At 39.2% G+C, this 6,000-nt stretch overlaps 1 protein-coding gene across 6 annotated transcripts in view; it reads right to left on the minus strand.

The window, feature by feature from the left end:
- Window positions 1-3,507, minus strand: part of ITCH (itchy E3 ubiquitin protein ligase) — a 57,748-nt gene extending 54,241 nt beyond the window's left edge. The window contains exon 1 of one of the 6 annotated variants that reach the window (XM_026681696.2): window positions 3,403-3,507. The gene's annotated coding sequence lies outside the window, so the exon portion shown is untranslated. The other 5 variants (XM_087959431.1, XM_087959432.1, XM_087959428.1 and 2 more) reach the window with 5 other exon arrangements.
- Window positions 3,508-6,000: the final 2,493 nt, after the last annotated feature.

Consider the following 6,000-nt stretch of genomic DNA (forward strand, 5'->3'; position numbering starts at 1 on the left):
AGAGCAAAAAAGTCATCTTATACGCCGGCAAATACGGTAACTAATCATCCAATATTTACACAGTGTGTATGTTATTCTGTGTTGGGAGTGAAGGATGTTTGAACTCTCTTAGATGGACTGTCTAAAGGAGCGTGTCTCGGAGTAGGCAGGCGTTACTCCAGAACCCTGGCCCTTCCTGGCAGAGTCCCTCGGGCTTTCCCGCAACAGAGTCCTCTTGCAACGCGTCCGCTAGGTCAGCCAAATGATCCCGGCGGAGTCACCGGAAACGCCCTCCAGAAATCCCCGGGGCTGCAGCGGCAGGGCGGAGTGCCAGGGGCCGTGGGAGGAGCAGGAAGGTGGGCAGCCTTCACATGGCCCTGCCTGGGGCGACAGGAGCGACCCACGCTCTCGCTCCCCCCAGTCGCTGCAGCCTCGGGCGAAGCGAGGCGAGCGGGATTCAAACCTGATTCAGAGACGCGGGGAGGCTCTTGGCGGAAGCGACGCGGGGGATCCGGGAAGCCAGAGGCGCCTTTGCTGCGTCCCACAAGCATCCGAAAGCCGGCAGTGGATATACCATATTTGCCGGCGTATAAGACGACCCCCCCACTTGGAGGCATGTTTTTCAGGGCAAAAAAGTCATCTTATACGCCGGAAAATACGGTATATAAATACAAACTTAAAATCTCTTTTGAATATAAACATCCCTTAAGAAATGAAAATATCATTAATTATATTTCTAAGCTGGCCAAGTTGGAGTTCTTCTGATACTATCTGTTCCCACAAGTTTATTGTGCTACAAAATAGGACAGAACAACTTATTTCTGCTTATCTGACAAAATGACTCTCAGCATAGATACAAACAAAACTGCAATGAATAATTCTCATAAATTGTTTTAATGTGACTAATGTTATACTCCTTGGAATATTTTTCAACTCCTATCTATTCCGGATAGAAGAACAATTATAAGGGATAGTCAGAGCTGCAGATTTGCGATCACATGATATCATTTTTTTTAAAAAAATCATAATAATACTGTTAATATTCTTAATCTTGCACCATTGCTTGAGATTCAACAATTCTTATATTTTAAAAAAATGTTTAAATTAGTGAGTCCAAATACTGTTATTTATCGCACATTTTCTCAAGTGTTACAAGACAAATGATCCTATTCTTCAAGGCCAACATTCAGCTCATGATTTCCATATAGCAAGAAACTCCTTTAATCATTGTTAAAACTTTACTGAGGTAAAGAATAAAACAAATTAAACTAATTTTATTGAATTAGGCTTTCATTATCCCATTCCTATGGAACTATATTCAGATCTGATTATTCCAAGTAAGGATATGTCAACTGTCAAAGCCCATTACTTGACAAAATGGTTTAATTATAAGATTGGTGCTTTGGACAAAATAAAATATTCAGCTGTGTGAATAAAAATCTCAACAAAATCCGTTAATCAACAGATTTAAAATACCTTTATATTTTTTTCTGGTATTTCTCACATTACAATATGTGAAAAAATATTTCACGTATAAAAATGTTTGCTCCAGTGACAATATTGATGATATAAAGTTTTCCAAATCCATCCTATATAATGTTTTAAGTAATTTGCAAATTATTCTTTCTGCGCAAGTCTATGTTTTAGAACTGAACTGAGTCTAAACTAAAAGAATCTCCCATTTTCAGTTATAAAGTAATTTTGAAAGTGATGTGTGCAACTGCTGTATTTTGAGTAATAGCATCCTCAAAATACAGCAGTTGCACACTTCACTTTCAAAATAATGACTTCATTGCTAATTATTCACAGAATTTAATACTTATCTCATAACTCTTTAAGAGCCTAGAGAAGCATTTTAGCTTTACACCAAGAAGATTCATCCTTTAGGCAGCAGATATATTTGGAATGGTCAGCATCTTAAGTCAAAGTGTCAAAGCAAATTAAACATAAGAGACGTGTGTCAAGGGAATTACAACTGAGCATAGTTCCTCTAAACCTTCTAAAATGCATAACATTTTAAGGATAGAAAGGAAATTGAATCAAAGCACACTGCACTGCTCACCCTAATAATCGAACCATTTGCTGCTTTCCAATGGAGTGGAGGGGGCAGGTGATGGATGAATAGAATAGAATAGAATAGAATAGAATAGAATAGAATAGAATAGAATAGAATAGAATAGAATTCTTTATTGGCCAAGTGTGATTGGACACACAAGGAATTTGTCTTGGTGCAAATGCTCTCAGTATACATAAAAGAAAAGATACATTCGTCAAGAGTCAAGAATCAAGGTACAACCCTTAATGATAGTCATAGGGTACAATAAGCAATCAAATCATACTAGAAAAAAATATAAATCATAAGTATACAAGCAATAAAGTTACAGTCATACAGTCACAAAGTGGGAGGGGATGGGTGATAAGTTGTGATCTGCAGTACCGTACCATACATTAGTTAAGTGTATTCATCAATTACAAAGACATACATACTGACAGAGGTCAGAAGCAATGTTTGCCCATACAGTAAACCTAAGTTAACCCAATTGCCTAGTTTCACACAATACAATCCATCACCAACCAACCAGCCACATTTTGGGCTAACCTCCACTACAAATCTAATCAGAGAATCAAAAGAGCAGAGGGAAAACATTCAACTAACAACTATTAGAAGCCAATTGAAAATAGACTACAAGGTCAAGAAGAGAAGAAGAAACGGCTCAAGGTACAGTATCTGCAGACAATCCATTAGTTAGGGCACTCCAGAAGCCCAGAACCTTTTACCAGCCCTTTTTCTGTGCTGCATCCAACGACCATCCCAACCTCCCCCCAGTCGTGTGTAATCAGAGCCATAATAGGGTCTGTCAACTCTTATCGCAGGGCTTGTCAGCCTGATGATGGGCACCCTCGGGTCCTAAAAGTGCGCCAAGCGCTCATCTCGTCGACGTTGAACTTATTTTAAATATTCCTCTGGGACAACCCGGGCCCTTCGGCGGGGAAACAATGCACCGATTCCGAAAGTCGCGGATGTGGCAGAGGAGGGGCGACGGGTGAGGAAGCAAATTCTCGCCCCACTTGGGAGTGGAGGCACAAGTTCACGGACGACCCCGGCAAAACGGGGGGAAAGCCACCCTCAGAGGCCCTGGGGGGCGGGAAATAAGCAAGGAGCCTGGTCTCCCTGAGGGGAGAAGAGACCCCCCCCTCCTCCTCCTTCATTACTCCTGCCTACCCTGGAAGAACCACCTGCTACCAAGCTTTCCTTCTTCCGCATCTATCACCCGCCGCCACAAAGACAGGGCCTACCTCAGTCTTTCCCCTCACCTCTCTCCTGACAAATCCCGAGAGACGTTTACTCAAGCCAGAAAAACAGCCGTCCCTCACAGCCCAGCCCTTCGCCAGCCCACTCGAGCAGCACAACGGATTTCTTACCACCCCTGAAGGCGACGACACCTCGACTAAGATGGCAGCCAGTCCGAGTCCAAGCTTAAGAGAGCGACTCCCAAAGCCGGGAGCCAAGGACGCATGCTCCGAGAGAAAGATTAGACCTGATGTGGGTGTGTTGTCACACGGACGAAGCCGAACATGACTACAATTCCCAGGAAGCTGTTGGAGAGCGCCGGCGTGCTGTAATAGACTCCCGGGCAGAACCGTTAACAAAGGAGGTGAATGCGATTCGCGCGCGCGGACGTCTGCTTTCTGTTTTCTACTTTCTTCCTGTTTTCGTGGTGTGGCGTTTGTTCTCGAGAAGGAGAATCATGGGCTTCACTATATATTCCTTTAGTGGTATTTCTCGCTCAATATTTGTCTAGATCTGCAGAGACCTTTTGCTATTACATGACTATAGAGTCATAGAAAATTTTGACTCAAGGAATATATTTTTACTCCGTCAACCCCCCCACACTTATTTGCATACGTTTTGTGCTGCCTATCTATATAATCTTTATTTAATATTCAGCAGCAGATCAGCTTTTGTACTCTTCACGTTCAGCCAGTGGTTCTTTTAAGTCTTGCTCGCTTCCATCTGTAAAAGTGGTATAATTATATACATTCCGGGACATCATATAGATTCTTCTATAGCAAATTAAACAGCCTGGTCCCCTTATGGTTTTTTAAAGGGCTACTACAATTTGTACAATTCGACTCAGTAAAAAACCTTGTGTAATCAATAAAAAAAGTGGGGGGGAGTTTCGTTATCTAGAAATTCCGTTGAAATTAGCAATCATAAGTTTACTTGCATTTTATGAATGCATCGTGTATATTTTAATAGTTGTAGTTTTATACATTGTCTCCCCTGGTCCTTCTCTTCACTAGACTAGCTATGCCCAGTTCCTGTTGAAGTCTGGATTACAATCCCTCCAATTGTTCTTCATAAACATTTCCAGATCACCTTATTCACCTTTTGTGTACTTATTCCAATTTGTCTGAATCTGTCTTAAAGTATGGTGCCTAGAATTGGATAGAATACTCAGAATTAAAATAAATATTACTTCTCATGATTTGATAAATATATTTCTGTCAATACAACATACAACTGCATGGCTTTTTTGCAGCCATATTACATTGCTGAATCACATTTAGTTGGCAATCAACTAAATATATGTATGACTGAGTTCACAAGTATTACCAAGCCAAATATCCCCCAAACTATATCAATTCATTTGCTTTCTCTTTTTCTAAATGAAGTATTTTACACCTGTCTTAGTTAAATTTCATGCTGCTACTTTCAGTACATTTGTATACCCCATTGAGATAATTTTGAATTTTATTTCTGTATTTCAGAGCATTACCTATCCTACACAATTTTATGTCATCTGCAAATTTGGCAACATTCTTAATTTCTCTTCTCCTTCGAAATAAAAAAAAATATTGAAGAATACAAGATCCAAGAGACAATTTTGATACACCTCAATTGCCTTCCTTTTGGAATATGCTCCATCCCCTTTTTCTATTCAAGCAGACCTTTCCAGATAGAATAAGTACATAACAATTTTAGCTATTTTTCTCTTATTTTAATGCTTATTTAAAAATGTGCTGTTGGCTGCTTTGAATGTTCTTTGGGCTGAAAGGTAAAACATGAATTGTGTGTTTGTATGGATATAAATGTTGTTTGTTTGGTTTGGCTTAGTGTGTTGGGTATACTCAGTTACTGAACTGTTATAAAAACAAATGAAGCTATGACTACAAATGTAAGAAAATTGTTTAACAGAGAATACTGTTGGAGTGAGACTTGCTGGTGAGTGTTGTTTTTTTTCCTTAGCCCAAACTTGCCTGGTTCATACCTGTGAGAATATGCTGTCAGCCAGAAGAGTTGGAAGATGCTAATAAACATATTTTACATTCCATTTTAGTTACTCTGTCCACTTTCAGGTGAATTTAAAAAAAAAGACCTTCTAGTCCTAATAAAAAACCCTAAGTCTTCTGTTGAGGATGGAGGTAATGATCACTTCCTGAAAAACAAATACAATGAAGAGAAGCATAGCTAATTAATCTGGCAATTGTAAGTATGTCAGTAATGTCTGACTCTCCAATCCACTACTGGTAAGAGAGAGAATTTTCAGGTGTCTTAAAAAGGAAATGACATCATCTAAAAAGTATACACTTTATTGGGGGGGAGGGAATAAACACCATCACTAATAAAAATAACTGAAGAATTACAGGACTGGGCTTTCAGCATTTATTTACAGGACCCAATCAGAATTAAAAATAAGGGATTTAAAATAAAGAATTATTTAATTTTTATTTAAAAGTGTTCAGATTAAATTTGGTGATTTGACTGAATTGTGAATTAATAAGGCCTCTTCAATTACTACATTAGAAAAAAATTACAATGTTGAATTAATGGGACATCAGAGGCAGGAACCACAATTCTATGGATTTTATTGATGGATTTTATTGTTTATCTCAGTAGCAATATATTATAATCAGGCCCTTGACCTATGACTATAATTGAACCCCAAATTACTGTTGTAAATCATTACAGTCATGAGTCAAGGCAACCTCATGACTGGAAGTAATTTTCCAGTCTTT

Source organism: Notechis scutatus, chromosome 3 (genome assembly GCF_049901735.1).
Source record: "Notechis scutatus isolate UNSWTSFEM ecotype Mainland chromosome 3, rNotScu1.2, whole genome shotgun sequence".
In the NCBI taxonomy this organism is placed as follows: Eukaryota; Metazoa; Chordata; class Lepidosauria; order Squamata; family Elapidae; genus Notechis; species Notechis scutatus.